Raw genomic sequence first — 19,943 nt, forward strand, 5'->3', positions numbered from 1 at the left:
AGAATAGAATAGAATAGAATAGAATAGAATAGAATAGAATAGAATAGAATAGAATAGAGGGAAGGGAGAATGGAATGGAATGGAAGGGAAGGGAAGGGAATGGAATGGAATGGGATGGGATAGGATAGGATAGGATAGGATAGGATAGGATAGGATAGGATAGGATAGAATAGAATAGAATAGAATAGAATAGAATAGAATAGAATAGAGCTGGAAGGGACCTTGGAGGTCTTCTAGTCCAGCCCCCTGCTCAAGCAGGAGAACGTATACTATTTCAGACAAATGACTGTGTAGTCTCTTCTTAAAAACTTCCAGTGATGGAGAGCCCATGATTTCTGAAGGCAAGCTGTTCCACTGGTTAATTGTCCTCACTGTTAAGATGTTTCTCCTTCATTCCAGGTTCAAGTGGGCAATTTCCTTGTGAAATCACAAATTATCTCTGCATATTGTTTAATGAAGTATCCTTATCTGGAGATAGTGGAGGAAGGTGATTCTGGTTTTTCCGTTCTGCTGAATCCATTGTCACAGGCGGAATGTTGCTCCATTTAAAGTTCCTTTTTAAGCCGGCACCACTGATCGTCCATAACCACATTTTTGTGAGGAATTAAATCCCCTTCTTTATCTGAGGCAATTAAGGCCCCTCAATTTCCCTTCTTATCTAATTAATCCAGAATGTCAAATAGGAAATCAGCAAGTTGGGAAGGAGGAAAAAAAATAAAAGAAGATTTCAATGGTTTGGAAAAATTAATTAGCTTTTTATTAAGACCGTAAAATGCAGAAATATCTGGTTGAGAGAGAGTGTTAATAATTATCCACTGTTCTTTGAACTATAATTAAAATGTTGAGTTCCAACTTGAGCGGAGAAATCGCTGAGCAAATTGAGCGCCCATGAAAGGTGGCTGGGTGGGACAGAGGGTGGGAAATCTGTACATTTCTAAATGATATGGGGTCACTCCAGACCCCATTTTTAATTCCATCATGGCTTTGATTCAGAAGTTGATCTGAGAGCTCCATTAACAACATGCTGCATTTGATGAACATTAGTCATTGTCTTCTGAGCTTATAAAGAATTGATTCCTTTTGTGCCACACCAAGTTTCTTTATGGAGGGGTTTCTCCTCTCCTTTATGTTAGCCCAGGAAGGAAGGAAGGAAGGAAGGAAGGAAGGAAGGAAGGAAGGAAGGAAGGAAGGAAGGAAGGAAGGAAGGAAGGAAGGAAGGAAGGAAGGAAGGAAGGAAGGAAGGAGAGAGGGAGGGAGGAAGAAGGGAAGAAAGGGAGAGAGGGAGAGGGTGGGACAAAGGAAGGAAGATAGGAAGAGAGAGAGAGGGAGGAAGAAGAAAAATGAAAAAGAAAGAAGGAGGGAGGGAGGAAGATAGGAAGGAAGGAAAGGAGGGAGGGAAGTAAAAAGAAGAAAAATTAAAAAGAAAAAAAGAGGGAGGGAGGGTGGGAGGATGCTCAGAAGTTATCTCAACCCTGATCTTCCTTTCTTTGTTATCCTTTAAAAGGCCCTGCTTACAGGAGACAAGAAATTGTGTCATTCGTTCGTTCGTTCATTCTTCGTTTGTTCGTTTGTTCGTTCATTCGTTTGTTCATTCATACATCCATTCACTCACTCACTCACTCACTTGCTTAGTCATTCACTCACTCACTCATTCATTCCATTCATTCATTCATTGTTTCAGTCATTCACTCAGTCACCCCAGCTCCTTATTTGCCAGATGTCAGGGAAGACTCTTGCAAATGCAATGCACAAATGACAAGTTCAAACCACCATGAATAGACCAAGAAATATTTATGCATTTATTTAGCAATGAACAGCAGGGCCTATCACAATTAATATATTTTATATCTACCACTCCAGGCAGATAATGGACAACTAATGGGCCCGGTTAATTGGCTTTTAACTATTGCCGTCTGGGTGGGTTTCACCCATCCTTTCTTGCCCCAAGGCAGTGGACTTCCTGGGGATTTTGACACGAACTTAGCGTGCTAGAGAATTTAATTAAACTTTTTTCTGCTTATGCATATGCAACTTCATTTGTATGCAACGGGAAAGGTCAACGGTTGGAATGTTTCTGCTGAAAGCCTCAAGAATGAGACAGCAATGGTGGCATTTGGGGGATTTTGTTCAGCGGGAAGGATTTGCTTAGTATTTCTCATGTTGTCTATAGGCCTGTCAGATAAAACCGGTTTGAGTCCTGTTGTCCAGGTTTTCTTCCCCTGTAAAATGGGTTTCTGCTTTTCTATCTTATTTTGAAACACCTTTGGGATGAATGGTTGAGCTTGCTTCCTTGTGGTTAAGAGAAACTAAGGTCTTCTAGTGCAGGGGTCGCCAACCTTTTGGACCTCAGGGACCACCAAACTCATAATTTTAAATCCAGCAGACCAGAGACCCTGGGAAAATCCCAAAAATGTCTGTAGGGAAATTCCCCACCCCGGTTTCCTACCAATCGATCATTCTTTATTTGGGATCGCAGGATACCGTCTCCAGCTCCATTCTCGGGGGGGGCGGGAGAGAGACTTTTGGCTTCATGCAAGGAAAGCAGCAGAAGCAGCAGACGTCTTTCTTTCTCTCCCCAAACTCCACCAGAAATGAGTCTTTGTAAGACTTGTCATGCTGGCGCAGCCTCTTGGAGAAGGAGGTCTTGCAGAGTCCCAAAGATTCATTTCTGGCAGAGTTTGGGGGAGAGAAAGAAAGATTTCTGCTGCTTTCCTTGCATGCAGCCAAAAGCAGAAAAAGAAGGAAGTAGAAAGAAGCAGCCCAGTGGCCAGGCGAGGCACGTGGGGTGAGTTTCCCCCCTCTGCCCTTCCCCCCTCCCCTCACTACCTCGTGTTGTTCACAATGCAAGCGACACAAGCCTTGTGTTCCCATGCGGCCTGGATTAATTGCTTTGGGGGGTGCTTTGGGGGTGGCATTTCTCCGCGGACCACCAATATTTTCTCATGGACCACCAGTGATCCCTGGCCCACTGGTTGGCGACCACTGTTCTAGTCCACTCCCTTGCTCAAGCAGCAGACCTTATAACATTTCAGACAAGTGGTTGTCCAATCTCTTCTTAAAAACCTTCAGTGATGGAACACCCAGAATTTCTGAAGGCAAGTTATCCCACTGATTAGTTGTTCTCCCTGTCAGGAAATTTCTCCTTAGTTCTAAGTTGCTTCTCTCCTTGATTAGTTTCCACCCATTACTTCTTGTCCTGCCTTCAGGTGCTTTGGAGAATAGTTCGACCCCTTCATCTTTGTCCCACTCTCGTCTAGCATTGATGATGTTACCTATTTGTGTTATGAAATGTCTACAGGAAAGCAACCAAGCTCAGAGAATACCAAAGACTCTATGGTCATCATCTCCTCCTCCTCCTCCCTCTCCTCCTCCTCCTCCTCCTCCTCCTCCTCCTCCTCCTCCTCCTCCTCCTCCTCCTCCTCCTCCTCCTCCTCCTCTTCACAAACCCTGCTCTCTTCTAGCCCTGATGATGTTACCTAGTTGGGTCATGAAACATCTGGAAGAAAACAACCAACTTCAGAGAGCACAAAGGAAGCCAAATATTGAAGCCAGCCCTTGAAGTTGCAAGTTAACCAGGGTCCCAACTCAGCAACCCAGCACCAACTATCCAATTCTAAAGTTTTATACAACGACCCTTTATTTTCCTTTATTGGTGCAATCAACTGATCTTAGAATGTCTTTTCTTCTGTACTGTCTCAGAAGGAACACGAGACACCTCCTGCTCTCAAGATTGGAGTCTCAAATTCAGCATGCATATAAATCCTGGGTACCTTTATACTCTAAGAAAGGCAGCACACACACCCTCTCTATCTCCCCTGTTTTGCAATGAAAATAATTCATTAGTATTGCCAGGTTATCTCTTGCGAATAGATGGCCGAGCTGACCTTTCCACGATGTTGCCTTGCATTTCATCACCCAAAAAACTAGCTTCTCGCTTCTCCTTTCTTAAAGACAAAACGATTCCAAGGAAGAGGAAATGTATATATATATATATATATATTTTAAAGGACTCCAAGACAAAAACCAAAGACAGGGTGTGTATCATTGGGATTTAGTTTAACAAATCGATTATCTCTCCTGTGCAGCAAGCTGTGAAGAAGGCGGGCATGGGGAAAAGAGATGAAACGGGCTCCTTGAAATGTTACATTAGGGCAAAGTAACAGCTCATTAGATTATACAAGGTAGGTGTAATTGCCCAGCAAAAATGCAATGACTGGATGCTTAATTTAATATGGGCTTGTTACAACCACCCAACCAATATGCAAGATCTGTATCCTTTGGCCCAAAACCCCTGGATTGGAAAAAGAAAGATTGCTGCAGTTAAAGAAGGAACAGACCATCATTTCATTGCATCTAGAGAGGAGGTTTGGTCTAGTGGTGAAGGCCCCAAGCTAGGAAACAGGAGACGGTGAGTTCTAGACCCATCATAGGCATGAAAGCTGGCTGGGTAACTTTGGGACAACTGCTAGGAGCTTGAGAGTTCTAGACCTGCGTTAGGCATGCAATATGACAGGGTGACTTTGGACCAATTGCCTGGAAACTCCAAGCTCTAGTCCACCTTAGGCATGAAAGGTGACTGGGGGATTTAGGACCATTCACTAGATGATAGTGAATTCTAGTCCTGCCTTAGGCATGAAAGATGACTGAGTTACTTTGGATTAATCATCAGTAAACTATGAGTTCTAGTCCATCTTGGGCATGAAAGCTAACTGTGTGACCTAGGAACAATTACCAGGTGACAGTGAGTTCTAATTTTGCCTTAGGCAAGAAAGACAGTTGGGTGACTTTGGGCCAATTATACTATGAATAAACTATGAGTTCTAGTAAAGGGACATGGTAGCTCAGTGGCTGAGATGCTGAGCTTGTTGATCAGAAAGGTCGGCAGTTTGAATCCCTAGTGCTGCGTAATGGAGTGAGCTCCCGTTACTTGTCCCAGCTTCTGCCTACCTAGCAGTTCGAAAGCATGTAAAAATGCAAGTGGAAAAATAGGGACTCCTTTGGTGGGAAGGTAACAGTGTTCCGTGCACATTCTGTGTTTAGTCATGCTGACCACGTGACCAAGGAGACGTCTTCGGACAGCGCTGGCTCTTCGGAGATGAGCACTGCCCCCTACAGCCGGAAACAACTAGCATGTATGGGCGAGAGGAATCTTTACTTTTATGAGTTGTAGACCATCTTAGGCATGAAAGCTGACTATGTGACTTAGGACCAACCACCAGGTGATAGTGAATTCTAGTTCTGCATTAGGCACAGTTCGGTGACTTTGGGCCAATTATCAGTAAACTATGAGCATCTTGGGCATGAATGCTGACTTAGGACAAATCATTAGGTGATAATGAGTTCTAGACTTGCCTTAGGCGTGAAAGTCCGCTGGGTGACTTTGAGCCAATCATCAGCAAACTATGAGCTTAAGTCCAACTTAGGCATGAAAGCTAACTGGGTGACCTAGGACCAATCATTAGGCAATAGTGAGTTCTAGTTCTGCCTTAGGCATGAAAGCCTGCTGGATGACTTTGGGCCAATCATCAGTAAACTATGAGCTCTAGTCCATCTTGGGCATGAAAGCTAACTGGGTGACCTAGGACAAATCACTAGGCGATGGCGAGTTCTAGTTCTGCCTTAGGCATAAAATCCCACTGTGAAACTTGGGGTCTGTCCAGGTCTCTCAGGCTAACCCACTTCACGGGGTTGTTCTTGGGGAAAATAGGAGGAGGGAGAAGGATATGTTTGCTGCTTTGAATTAATTATAAAGCAGGAATGAAACCAAATCAGTGATAAGTACAAATCACCTCCAAGGATATTGAAAGCTCTTAGTCTATGAGGTGGTTAAAGGCCTCCTTGAAAACTGAGACAGCTTCTGACACGATGACTATTTCTTTACTTTTTCCAACCACCAAATGCAAACTCTCTCCCAGCTAATGCTGACCTTTCCTTGTCCTATTTTATTATTATTATTTTTTGTGAGGGTGGGATGGTGGGCCCTCCTTATTTGCCAAGGTACAAATTTCATCCATCTTCATTTGTTCCCCTTCTGATTTCACTCCCACCGGTTCATAAGTAACCTGGGAAAGGCTGAGAGGCAGAGAGACCTTGTAGGATGTTAATCGATTCTGCCTTGCCGAAGAATGTTACAGCCGCATTGGGCTAGAAAATGGAATGTGTTTTAATGTGATGCTTGAAGGAATGCACACGCCATACAAATTTGAAAGTGGAGCTGGAGGGAGGCAGAGCTAGATTCCTTGTTCCCAAGAAGCAAAGGGTTGGGATTTGAGAGTCTGTCTTTGAGGTATCTACCAGGAATTTTGCAGTGTTTCTTCTAGATCACCTGTGACCCATGGAAAATGGAGAATGCAACATTCCTTTTGCCTGAGCGAAGGGGCACTGAGGATTTTTTGAAAAAGAAAAAGAATGAACAACCATTTGATTGGGATGGTGTAAGGACTACTACCTTGGGAAGGGGTTTGGGCTAGAAGACCCTCAAGCCCTATGATTCTATGTTCTATGATTCTACGATTCCATGATTCTGTGCTTCTATGACTCCATGATTCTACGGTTCTATATTTCCATGATTCTATGGTTCTATGATTCCATGATTTGATGGTTCTAAGATTCCACAGTTCTATGGTTCCATGATTCCATGATTCTATGGTTTTGATTCCATGATTCTATCTCCATGATTCTATGGTTCTATGATTCCATGATTCCATGTTTTTGATTCCATGATTCCATGGTTCCATGATTCTGTGATTTTATGACTCCATGATTCTATGATTCCATAATTCCATAATTCTATGGTTCTATGATTTCATGATTCTATGGTTTTTATTCCATGATTCTATGGTTTTTATTCCATGATTCTATGAATCCATGATTCCATGATTCTACGGTTTTGATTCCACAATTCTATGGTTCTATGATCCCATGGTTCCATGATTCTATGGTTCTATGATTCATGATTTGATGGTTCTATGATTCCACAGTTATATGGTTCTATGATTCCATGATTTGATGGTTCTATGATTCTATTATTTGATGGTTCTATGATTCCATGATTCTATGGTTTTGATACCATGATTCTATGATTCCATAATTCTATGGTTCTATGATTTCATGATTTTATGATTCTATGGTTTTTGTTCCATGATTCTATGAATCCATGATTCCATGATTTTATGGTTCCATGATTTTATGGTTTTGATTCCATGATTCTATGGTTTTGATTCCACAATTCTATGGTTCTATGATCCCATGGTTCCATGATTCTATGATTCTATGATTCCATGAATTGATGGTTCTATGATTCCATGATTCGATGGTTCCGTGGTTCCATGATTCTATGGTTTGATTCCATGATTCTATAGTTCCATGATTCTATAGTTCTATGATTCCATGATTCTATGTTTCTATGATTCCATGATTCTATGGTTTTGATTCCATGATTCTATGAATCCATGATTCCATGATTCTATAGTTTTGATTCCATGATTCTATAGTTCCATGCTTATATGGTTCTATGATTCCATGATTCCATAATTCTATGGTTCTGTGATTCCATGTGTCCACGATTCTATGTTTTTTAAACCATGACTCAATGGTTTTATGATTCCATGATTCTATGGTTCTGTGATACTTGATGTCAAAATTCTGCAGTTGAGACTAAGTACAGAAGAACCCAATTCAATAGTGGTTGACTGTTAGAAAGAGGGCCTGAAGCTGAGGAAACTTTTTAATTGGAAGATAAGTGAAACTGCATTGATAACCAGGGCACTTTTTCACTGGGCAAGGTTATCAGTCTGTTAATAGTGTTGAAGAAGATACCCTGAGGAATGATAGTGCTATTTATTAAAGATGGCATAATTATATCTGTTTATTATATCTATTTATTAAAGATGGCAATTAGAAAAAATAAGAAAAGCTACAATAAGATAAAAAATAGAATATGCAAAAAGGAAAATCAAAAAAAGAAAACCAATAAAAAAATTGATTTTTCTGTTGCAGAACAGAACTGAATTACATTTTCAGCTGCATCTTTGATGGGAACCTGGTCCAAATGCATACAAGATATTTTAATCTCACTTGTTTGTTTTTTCAGTTCTTCCTTTAAAAAAAAAATATTTTTGCACAGCTAAGTTTTAGTTTGCAAGAACAGTTAATCTCTTCTAAGTTTTGGCCATTTTTCAGATGAAACTTTCAGGGCTTTTGTGCCAGACCAATTTATAGACTTTGGGGATGTGAGAAGTCAAAACAAGACATGCTGATCCTCATTTTTATGTAAATGACACATAACAAAGACCTGAACAATTGCAGATGGACCTGTGTAGAGGCTCCGGAAGGTCTGCATAATGAAAAACAATTTAATTTTTGTGACGCCTGCAAAAGATAAATGAAGAATATGTAACAAAGAAAGCTGAAAACTGTGTAGCTTAAAACCAAAGATTTGTAAGATGCATGATGCTCCCTGAGCTTGGTTGTTTTCTTGCAAATGTCTCATGGTCCAACTAGGCAACATCATCAGTGCTAGAAAGGTATGGGAATTGTGGAGAGGAGGAGGAGGAGGAGGAGGAGGAGGAGGAGGAGGACTGAGGGGGTCATTGGTGCTCCCTGAGCATGGTTGTTTTCTTGAAGATGTCTCATGGCCCAACTAGCAACATCATTAGTGGTAGAAGAGAATGGGAATTGTAGAGAGGAGGAGGAGGTCTGTGGAATTATTGGTGCTCTCTGAGCTCGACTGTTTTCTTGAAGACATTTCATTACCGAATTAAGTAACATCATCAGTGCTGGAAGAGAGTGGGGTTTGCTTTCAGTTTACACACTAGTGGCTCGTCCTATCCTATATACATCAAAAAAGGCTAGATACTCAAGGAATTCCTCATCTGTAATTGTATACTTTTAGATTTCAGAAAAGAAAATTGGCACTGAAGTGTATACACTTGTAAACCACCGAGATTCCAGTTGATACCAGTGAATAATCCATTGCAACCATTAAATATTCACTTCCCTGAAAAGCAAAGCCGTACTAGGTATAGACACTGAAATTCAACTCAGGGGGAATTAAGTGGAATTTTGCAAGGCCTCGCTGGTTGTCTCATTGCTAAGCGGGGAAACAGCTCCACAGATGGCATCGCGGCCTCCCAGTTTATACAAGAAACACTTAAAAGACTCAACCGCAATCCCAACAAAAGATCCTCCAAGCACCAAGAACAAAGCCTTCCTTTAAGTGGGTCATAATTGGCCTATCTTATTAAGATAGGGAGGCCATAAAAACCACCGCAATTTCAATCGGCACAAACAGGTTGCTCTTATTATAAGTCACACTCTCGCAACTCCAGGAGGGGAACGCCGCAAATGCCCAGCTGTTGTGTAAATATTTGCTTGAAATTCCGTGCCAATTCGATTTGCATGTGCAACCACGGGCTTATTATTTTTATTGCTACTAAGTGCACTTGCAAAAGCCGGGGCCTTAAAGTGATTACAGGAGGAAGAGCAGAGGGGAAGAAGAAACATGGTTCAGAATTCATAAACACAAAAGCATTCCCCCCACTTTTTTTTTTTCCTGAAAAGGCAATTTGGGAAGATCGGAGAAGATCCATCGTCACTAGGCGCATCTGGAAAGCCTCGGGTTGAAATCTCTTTAAACTTTTGAAAAGAAACAATCAACCTCCGAGATGAAAGTTCACAATTACTATCTTTGCAATTAGCTTTGGAGTCAAAGTGGGCTACCTTCCCTTGCAGTTCATTTTTTAAAAACAATTTTAAACCACCTTGCCTTTTCAAAATCACCTGGTCCGCATTCAAAAGGAGTATAATTGCAATCATATCCCAGGCCTTTGTTGATCAAAAAGTGTTGACCAAAAGGTAACAAAATCAACACCACTAGACCAAACTATGCAATTAAGGAGTCAGGGCAGGGGGTATAAGAGGAATATCAATTAATCCAGCACTGAAAGAATTGACAGAGAATGAGGAAAATCATGGTTGAAATAGAATAAATGGGGGAAATTATCTTGACCCCTCCAAGAAAACACTCTGGATTTTATCACATCTAAACAGAGCCTAAATGATAACTGGAACAAATGATGAATTGAAATTGATGTACAACAAGAACAAGAACAGATGTTCTTCAAGAAGCTACTGTTGGAGAATGCTACTCCAGAGGTCTCCACAAAATCAAAATGGCAGCCGCAAACATGATCAAAACTGTATCTCTTTCGATATGTATTTATTTATTTGATTTTTATATTTATTTTTAGGTAACTCAAGATGGGAACACAACAACAACCCTGTGAGGTGAGATGGCTGACAGAGAGGGACTAGCCCATTCATCTGGCTGGCTTTCTGCCTAAGCTGGGACTTAAACTCAGTCTCCTGGTGACTGGCCAAAGGTCATCCATCTAGCTTTCATTCCTAAAGTGGGACTAGAACTCACAGTCTCCTGGTGATTGGCCCAAAGTCACTCAGCCAGCTTTCATGGCTAAGGTAGAACTAGAACTCACCATCTCCAGGTTTCTCAGCCAGCACCTTAACCAACATGCCAGACTGGCTCTCAACATGCAATATGCATTTTCAAAGATGGCTGCCATTGTGACTTTTTTGCCCACCCTCTCCAGATCTACGTGATGCTCAGATTTTCATCCCTTGTCAAACCTTCTAAAGAAGACCCTCTCGCCTTTGGCAAGATAAAACGAGAAAGGACTTTTTGAGGAAAACCAAACCAATCTCCTTAAAACATAATTGTAGTAACTCCTCATGCGAAAGAGAAAAAAATGGTCCCCGCCAACGTATTATGCCCCACCAAAGAGGTTTTGGATAATAAAGTTGGTTAAGAAAATAGTCCGAAGAAGGCAAATTAAAGGACCCTCCAAAATTTTTTGCTACCAATGAAATACCATTTACAATAACAAGCTGTCACAGGGACATCGATCAAAGATGATTTAAGCTCAGTTAAACATACAACTCTAATTACTACTCAGTGGTAATTGATTTAGAGGAAGGAAGGTAGCAAATGGGTTTGCTTTGCTTCCCAAATTGGTATCCACTGCAGTGAAAAACAGATGGGAAGGAAAACCAACTGGGAATACAGGTAGTCCTTCACACCTGGCCACAATTGATCTCCAAATTTCCATTGCTATGGTCTTGAGCTTTCTCTTAACAATGAGACCCGCAATTCTTGCTGATGTTGGTGATCCATCTTGTTTTAGATCTCTTTTGTAGAAGCCTTTGATCAAGCGGGATCCAGTCTACGACGGCCTTGATCCAGCCACCATCAGTTCTTCTTCCTATGTGACCATTTCCATTTCATTCTTTTACTTTCTTGATGGCATTGTATACAATTAATAAAATAAAATAATAAAATAAAATAAAGAAATTAAAATTAAGTCATAAAATATAAAAATAAAATAAAATATAAATTTAAAATAAAATAATAAAATAAAACAAAACAGGGATTTTCTGTCTTTCACTGTAAGTTGCATTGTATTGGGGAGTCGGGTGCACTAAGAGAGGCTTCAGCCAATCTCATTGTACACATGTTGTGCACTGACAATAAAGGTTTGAATCGGAATTAAAATTAAATAAAACAAAACATAAAATTAAAATAATAAAAATGCTCCTTGATCAGAGAGTGTGAGAAAAGGTTGGGGAAAAAAAGGGAAACCTTGTAGAACTTGGAAGAAAAATGTTTTAAGTACTGTAAATGTGGCCATAGCAGAAAAAGTCCAGGTTTAAGTTATGGTCCATTGAACTAGTTTTACGTTGAGCAAATAATTAAGGTTGGGTTAAGTGTCCTGTTAGACTTTGCGGCAGAAATTCAAATCCAGACAGCACACACAGATGACTGATTCAGCAGAATTCATTAACTTCTTTATATACATAATTATATGAGTAAAATGTACAATACCAACAGTAGATTCTTCCAATGTAACACAAGCAAAACACAAGAAGCAGCTTCAGAGCAGAGAGTAGAGAGAAGCCACACCTAGAATCTCTCTTTGTTTCTAATTCAGCTCCCTTTAGCTGATCTTGTTAACCACGTCTCTGCCAGTTCATGAATATTCTGACATGTCCTTTCAACATGGAGTTATTTAACTTATTTTGCAACACATGTAACACACAACGCCATCATTGCATGTGAGTGTTGGTCAATGGGACACCCATCATGCCCTCATGTAGTTATGGGTTTCCCCCCCAACATTTCAAAGTCAGAACTAAGTTAACCAAAGACAACTCAGGAGGAAAAATGCTGAAAGCATGGAAGAAAATATCAAAATTATTTCCAAATTGTTTTAATATCACATGCCACCACTTCACAGGAGCCCTTTAAGAGACAATTTACCTTTTTTGACCATGGACTAAAATCTAATAACTCTGCCAGCAAATGAGGTACGAAATGCTGTCAAAAGGACTTCTAGTCTACAACACGTGGGATTAATATTCAGGGTCATAAACTAAAGTGTATTTAAATTGATGGATATCTCAATTAAATTTTATGTTGTGCCTGTTAGGGTTTATATCAGATTTCAGATTATTGGGTGCTTGTTGTTGTTTTTACTTGGAGGAGTTCGTTCTTTGAATGAATCTATAGATTTTTGGAGAGCTAGTTTTGAGATTTAGACACCAGCTTAGGTACCAGGAGATTCTGAGTTGTAATCCTGCATTAGCCAGCTGGGTGACCTCAGGCCAGCCATTGTCTCTCAGCCCTCAAAAGACAGCAAGTACAAACTGGAAATGTTGTTAAAAAAAAATTGTACAGCCTAGTCAAGTCAGTGACTAGGAGTCAGTGACTAACTCAAAGGCCTAGCCCGGGAGGGTGTCAAACTCAGGGCCCGGAAGCCACATCTGGCCCATGGGGTGTTTAAATCTGGCCTGTAGGTCACCTTGGAAATAGCAAAGAACCAGCCCATGGTGCCTCTGCAGCGTGGGGGGGGGAATTCTACCGGTTCAGACCGGTTCGGGCGAACTGGGTGTTAAATCTGCACCTGGTTCACCGAACTGGTATTTGAACCAACCGGGTGGCCTTGCTCACCCTGCCCTTCCCCTCCCAGGAGTCTCCATGTGGCCCATTTTTGATGTAGGTCAATGCAGGGTCCATGCGGGGGCTCTGGGAGGAGGAAAAACGGGTCTTCCAGAAGTACCAGAAACCGGGCCTGTTTCCAGTTTCTGGAGGGACTTCAGACCCCAGGAAAGGCCATTTTTGCACTCCCAGAGGCCCGAGGGAAGCCTCCAGACTTTTGGGAAGGCAAAAAAACGGCCCTCCCGGAAGTTCTGGTAGGCCATGGCCACACAGCAAAGGCAGCGAACCGGTTGCTGGGATTTTGGAATCCCACCCCGTGCCTCTGCCAGTGAAAATGGAGCTCGGGAGGGCCATGTGCAGCCCACCCAGGCTCCGTTTTCAGCTGTGATGGTCTCCTGCAGCCCTCCTGCCAACAAAAATGCAGCTTGGGGAGGCCACACATGGCCTGCCCAGGCTCCATTTTTCAGCTGTGACAGCCTCCTGCAGCCCTGGGCCAGAGAAAACAGAACCCAACTGGCTGCATAGGGCCCTCCTGAGCTCCGTTTTCGCTGGCAGAGGGCTGCAGGAGGCCATCAGAGCCAAAAATGAATGACATCGATCTGGCCGCACCTACCCCAGCTATGCCCCCATCCAACACCAACACCCTGAGGTCAAACACAACTCTGATGCAGCCCTCAATAAAATAGAGTTTGACACCCTTGACCTAGCCATACTCACACTGTTGTGGTTCGCCGGCAGCAGGTGCAGACAGCTGAGGTCTCAGAGAGTAAGGACTCAGATGAGGGGCCTGTGTGTGATGCAGGGATGGGGCCAGGACCATCAGGGAGTGGAATGCTGCCTTCGGAGATTGTGGGGGCCGGCAGCAGTGAGGAAGAGGTCCCCGAGGAGCCTGTGCTCAGCACGCGCGTGTGCAGGGTTGCTTGAAGGAAAGAGCACCTGCAGCAGCATGGGTGACTCGGGAGTAAGGCTGCAAGGTAATGGCCCCTCCCTTAAGAGATAAAAGCCAGCTGAGAAACCAGAGTTCATTGCAGGAAGCAAAGAAGTTTTTGCACTCAAGCCTTGTGGACGTTAGGAATATCTTGGTTGGTATTTGGAGACTCTTTGTGTTTGAAATATTTCTTAGTAACTTTATCTAGTGTTCTTGGCAGCCTTGCACCACCTTGGCAAGGCTCGTTCTTATCAGAGACAATTAGTTTGAAACAGCCTTTTAACCGTGAAGGAACGGAATTTGTAAAGAATCATTAAAAGGTTTTGCTGTTACCTCCATTTGGTGTTTGTTTCCTTGGAACAAAGTTTGGGTCAGAACACACACACAGATGCACAAACACACACACTAACACACACAAAGGAAATGACTTACAACTGTTGCAGCATCCCAATGGTCATGTGATCCACATTCAGAGGCTTGGCAACTGACTCATATTTATGACGGTCATAATGTCCCAGGGTCACGTCATCCCCTTTGTCGACCTTGGGGAAGCCAGATTCCCTGGACAACCTTGTTGCTAACTTCACATCTGTGGTGATTCACTTAACAACTGTGGCAAGGAAGGTTATACAAAGGGTACAAAACTTACTTCACAGGTGACTCACTTAGCAACAGCAACTTTGGGTTCACTTCTGGTCATACGTTTGAGGACTACCTGTATAAATAAGAGTGCATTCCTTTGTTGGATGGGGGCCATTTCTCACTTTTCTTTATAGAGAGTCCCACACGCACATGCCATCTAATAAACCCTGCCATAAGCCTTGATTGTTTGCTTTGATTCCATAGTGGTTCCTTGATTAGGCTGTTGTTTACTGGGAGCTTGTTTCTCTGAGTTGGTAGTTCCTTGATTGAAGTATATAACAAGCTAATAGTAAAGACAGACTACTCAATGAAAAGCGTCTCCTCTGGGTGAAATGGCCAATTCTAATAAACAAATAAAACACAGTCTAATCAAGGAACTACGAAGAATACTCCCAACAGGGCAAGTAACTAGTGTATAAACACGACTCCCTTCTAGCCCTGATGATGTGACCTAGTTGGGTAATAAAATGTCTGCAAGAAGAAAAAAAAACCAAGCTCAGAGGGCACCAATCTTTCTGCTTCTCTTTTTCCTCTTCCTTCTCCTCTTCTCTGCAAATCCTACTCCATTCCAGCCCTGATGAAGTGAGCTAGTTGGGTCATGAAACAACCAAGCTCAGAGACCACCAAGGACCCCCAAATCCTCCTCCTCCTCCTCCTCCTCCTCCTCCTCCTCCTCCTCCTCCTCCTCCTCCTCCTCCTCCTCCTCCTCCTCCTCCTCCTCTTCCTCCCTTCAAATCCTCCTTCATTCCAGCCCTGATAATGTGACCTTGTTGGGTCATGAAACATCTTCAAGAAAACAACCAAGCTCAGAGACCACCAAGGACGTCTAACTCCTTCTCCTTTTCCTCCTCCTCCCTCCTCCTTCCTCCTCCCTCCTCCTCCTCTCTGTAAATCCTATTCCAGTCCTGATGATGTTGTGAAACATCTGAAAGAAACCTACCAGGCTCAGAGACCACCAAGGACCCCGCAGCTCAATCCTGAACTTCAGAACCTCTCTTCTACTGATAAATTAAAAATAAACAAATGATCGATATGGTGGGACACTATGGGGAGCCCAAACGATCCTAAAAATATCACCCAGAGAAACGCCTGGAATCATTTTTTCTTTTAAAATTTCACTGAGCGTTCGAGACAACCGAGAACGGAGACAGAGAAATTTCCATCACGCTCACTTTTCTATCCTCCGAGTTTGTTGCCTTCCCACCCCTTGGCAGAAGATGGGAATGTTATTATTAGCCAACTACCAAGGGAGTGGTAGCATCTGGAAGGAGAGCTCTACCTTTTTAAGATACAGAGATTCGAGGAGAGGGAGGGGAGGGAGGAACGAGGGAGGGAGGGAAGCTGCAACATTGCGGAGCGGCGAAACACCGAAATGTCGCTTTCTTTTAAAATGCTCGGCTCTTGCGGCTGCCTTTGTAGAATCTGGAATTATTGGATGTGATGCCTCCATAGACATATGTTCAGGCATCTGCTGTGCCTCTCCTGAGCTGTCAGAGTGGCAAAGTCATTTAAGCCAATAGCCTGTTTTATCTCTTCTGTTCCTTCTTCGGCAGCCCTGAAATATAACCACAGTTGAGGTGGGAGTAGGGCAGAGAGTGGGATGTTTGATCAGAAGATGAAGCTATCCAGCTGCGCTTACCAGCCACCTATTCTATTCCAAATAGAGCTGGAAGAGACCATGGAGCAGTGGTGGGATTCAACTTTTTTTTTTACTACCTGTTCTGTGGGCATGGCTTGGTGGGCATGGCAGGGGAAGGATACTGCAAAATCTCCATTCCCTCCCCACTCCAGGGGGAAGGTTACTGCAAAATCCCCATTCCCTCCCCACCCTACTAACCTGCTTTACAGCTCCGTTCTCCTATGCAGGGCAACCAAAGAAGAGCCAGCCGATCAGCTGGGACTCGGGAGGCGGAGAATAGATAGGGGAACGGCCAGTTAGAGGTGGGATTTGCCGGTTCTCCAAACTACTCAGAATTTCCGCTACTGGTTCTCCAGAACTGGTCAGAACCTGCTCAATACCACCTCTGGCGTGGAGGTCTTCTAGTTGAATCAGAGGGGGTGGGGTCAATTTATTTCTCAAAGCACCAGAAAGCAGGATGGGTGGAAACTAATCAAGGAGAGAAGCAACCTAGAACTAAGGAGGAATTTCCTAATGGTGAGAACAATAAACCAGTGGAACGAATTCCCTCCAGAAGTTGTGGGTGCTTCATCACTAGAAGTTTTGAAGAAGAGACTGGACAGGCATTTGTCTGAAGTGGTACAGGGGGTTGGACTAGAAGACCTCTAATGTCCCTTCTAAGCTCTATTCTGATTGATTGAAGCCCCTGCGCAAGCAGGAGACCCTATACCATTTCAGACAAGTGGCTGTCCAATCTTTCTTTTCTTTTTTTTGAATGCCTCCAGTGATGGAGCACCCACAACTTGTAGAGGGAAGTCGTTCCACTGGTTTATTGTTCTCACTGTCGTGAAATTTCTCCTCATTTCTAGGTTGTTTCTCTCCTTGATTGGTTTCCCTCCATTGTTTCTCGTCCTGCCTCCCGGTGCTTTGGAAAATAAGTTGACCTCTTGTTCTCATAAAAATAAGTTTGACCACGTCACCCAAGGACCCCGCAACCATCATAACCATGAGTCAGTTGCCAAATGTTTGAATTTTGATTATGTGACCATGGGGATGCTTCAATGGCCGTAAGTGTGAAAAACGTTCCTAAGTCACTTTTTTCAGTGCCAATGGGACTTTGAACAGTCCGTTGGATTCCCTATCTGAAACAGAAGATTTTGTATGTGTGATCCAATTCTGCCTAACCATCCAGGTGGTCCTTGACTTACAACTGGTTGCTTAATGACTATTAAAAGACCTCCCCAGAATAACAGAGTTGGAAGTGACCCTGGAGGTCTTCTAGTCCAACCCCCTGCTCCAGAAGGAAACCCTACACCATTCCAGACAAATTGGTGTCCAATCTCTTCTTGAAAACCTCCAGTGATGGAGCACCCACAACTTCTTAAGCCAACCTGATCTACTGGTTTATTGGTCTCACGGTCAGGAAATTTCTCCTTAGTTCGAGGTTAGTTGTCTCCTTGGTTAGTTTCCATCCGTTGCTTCTTCTCCTGCCTTTAGGTGCTTTGGAAAATAGCTTGACTCCCTCTTCTCTGGGGCAGCCCCTCAAACATTGAAAGAGTGCTATCATGCCACCCCTAGTCCTTCTTTTCATCAAACTAGACGCGCCCAATTCCTGCAACCATTCTTTATATGTTTTATCTTCCAATTCAGAGGTGGTATTCAGCAGGTTCTGGAGAACCAGTAGTTTTGAGTAGTTCGGAGAACCGGTAAATGCCACCTCTGACTGGCCCTTCCCCCATCTATTCTCTGCCTCCCGAGTCCCAGCTGATCGGCCGAGTCTTCTTTGGTTGCCCTGCACAGGAGAACAGAGCTGGAAAGCAGGTTAGTGGGGTGGGGAGGGAATGGAGATTTTGCAGTATCCTTCCCCTGCCAGGCCCACCAAGCCACACCACACCCAACAAGTCATGCCCATCAAGCCATGCCCACAGAACTGGTAGTAAAAAAAAATTGAATTCCACCACTGTTCCAGTCCCCTAATCATCTTGGTTGCTCTTCCTTGCACTCTTTCTAAAGTTACTTATGGCCCAGTTCCAAAGTTCCAATGGCCAAGCTCCTGATATCACATGACCTAATTTTGAGAGCTTAGCAATCTGTCCATATTTACAGTTGTCTGCAGCATCCTGTGGTCACGTGACTGAAATTTACTGGTGGGGTGATGGGTTTTTTGGCATTTACTATGAGTTTGTGACCCCTCCCGAATAATGGGTTCTCTTAACGTCTGCAGTGTTTGCTCTACAATAATACCATTTGCGTAACAAACAGTGCAAAAAAAAAAGGTCTTAAAATCAAACGTGATGACAGTACTTTGTGAACATAATTGTCAGGCTCAATTACAGTCATAAATTGAGGACTCCTGACTCTGAGTTAAGTAGGAAGGCTATTCAATCTGAATTTCCATCTACTGCACTAAGGGAGGGAGTTGGGTGAGTCCTTTCCAGCCCAACCCAGTGAAGAGTACACAACTACAATTTTGGGTGTAAAGGTAAAGGTTAAGGTTCTCCTCGCACCTACGTGCTAGTCGTTTCTGGCTCTAGGGTGAGGTGCTCATCTCCATTACAAAGCTGAAGAGCCAGCACTGTCCGAAGACGTCTCCGTGGTCATGTGACCAGCATGACTAAATGCCAAGGGCTTATGGAACGCTATTACCTTCCCACCAAAGGGGTCCCTATTTTTCTACTTGCATTTTTACATGCTTTCAAACTGCTAAGTTGGCAGAAGCTGGGACAAGTAACGGGAGCTCACTCCATTACACGGTACTAGGGATTCGAACCGCTGAACTGCTGACCTTTCTGATCGAAAAGCTCAGCATCTTAGCCACTGAGCCACCGTGTCCCCATAATCTTGGGTGTAGTTGAACCAAAAACACACCCAAAACAACAACAACAACAACAACAACAACAGTGCAATGCAATACACCCATCAAAGGAAAGGTAGAATGAAACTTTCTAAGGCCATTTCTAAAGTTTCAAGTAGTATATAAATGACGACTAATTAGGCAATAAATTAACAAAAATTGAGGTTGTTGTCTTGTCTGGTTGCAAGGGAGGTTGAAGAAATGGGTATGTTTTCAATTTTTTAATTGCATTTGAATTAAAATGTAATCAGACACTTTATATATGCTCTACATCTACATTAGGGGATTTTTTTTATCTTTGTTTTTAAGGAAAACAGATGTGTATTTTTTATTTTTTTTTGTATATGTTTTATTTGCAGTTTTCCTTTAACAACCAGCATTTTTTGTTAACAATGCAATGACTGGGTTAACATATTTTACACACAGTGCTCACAGTAATAATACAATTATATACAAAATTTTTATCTTCCAACTTCTGACCTTAATGTGCTCATTATAATTATAACATGTTCTTTTATATACCAATATATATTCTACTATTTTCCCCATTTATACTTATTTCTTTATTTTTCCCATTTGTTGGGGTTCTTCTGTATTTACCTCATTATCTTTAGACAATACTATTCTCTCTTTATGATTTTTAATCACTTCCTCCAGAAATATATACGAACATCAATAACATTTCTTCATCCAGTATAGCTATTAACCCCTATTAAGTCACTAATATTTTAATATTATAGGCATCACTCAGTATTCCACATGTTCAATATCTCAATTTTCTATAAAAACCAATAAAACCAGTTATCAACCAGATTTAAACCAGTCCCAAAATTATAACTCTAAATCCCCTGAATTTATAGTCCTTGAAAAACTATGAGGAAAACAGATATGT

The 19,943-nt window shown here is 42.5% G+C and overlaps 2 long non-coding RNA genes across 2 annotated transcripts in view; one reads left to right on the forward strand and one right to left on the reverse strand.

The window, feature by feature from the left end:
* LOC148131573 (uncharacterized) overlaps positions 1 to 19,943 on the reverse strand; it is an 819,361-nt gene that overhangs the window by 116,702 nt on the left and 682,716 nt on the right. The gene's annotated exons all lie outside the window — the stretch shown is intronic.
* LOC148131574 (uncharacterized) overlaps positions 1 to 19,943 on the forward strand; it is a 71,482-nt gene that overhangs the window by 19,298 nt on the left and 32,241 nt on the right. Inside the window, exon 2 of the long non-coding RNA XR_015749070.1 lies at positions 4,086 to 4,181. This is a non-coding gene — a long non-coding RNA (uncharacterized LOC148131574). The remainder of the gene's footprint in view (positions 1 to 4,085; positions 4,182 to 19,943) is intronic.

This window comes from Notechis scutatus, chromosome 3, assembly GCF_049901735.1.
Source record: "Notechis scutatus isolate UNSWTSFEM ecotype Mainland chromosome 3, rNotScu1.2, whole genome shotgun sequence".
NCBI classification, from domain to species: domain Eukaryota; kingdom Metazoa; phylum Chordata; class Lepidosauria; order Squamata; family Elapidae; genus Notechis; species Notechis scutatus.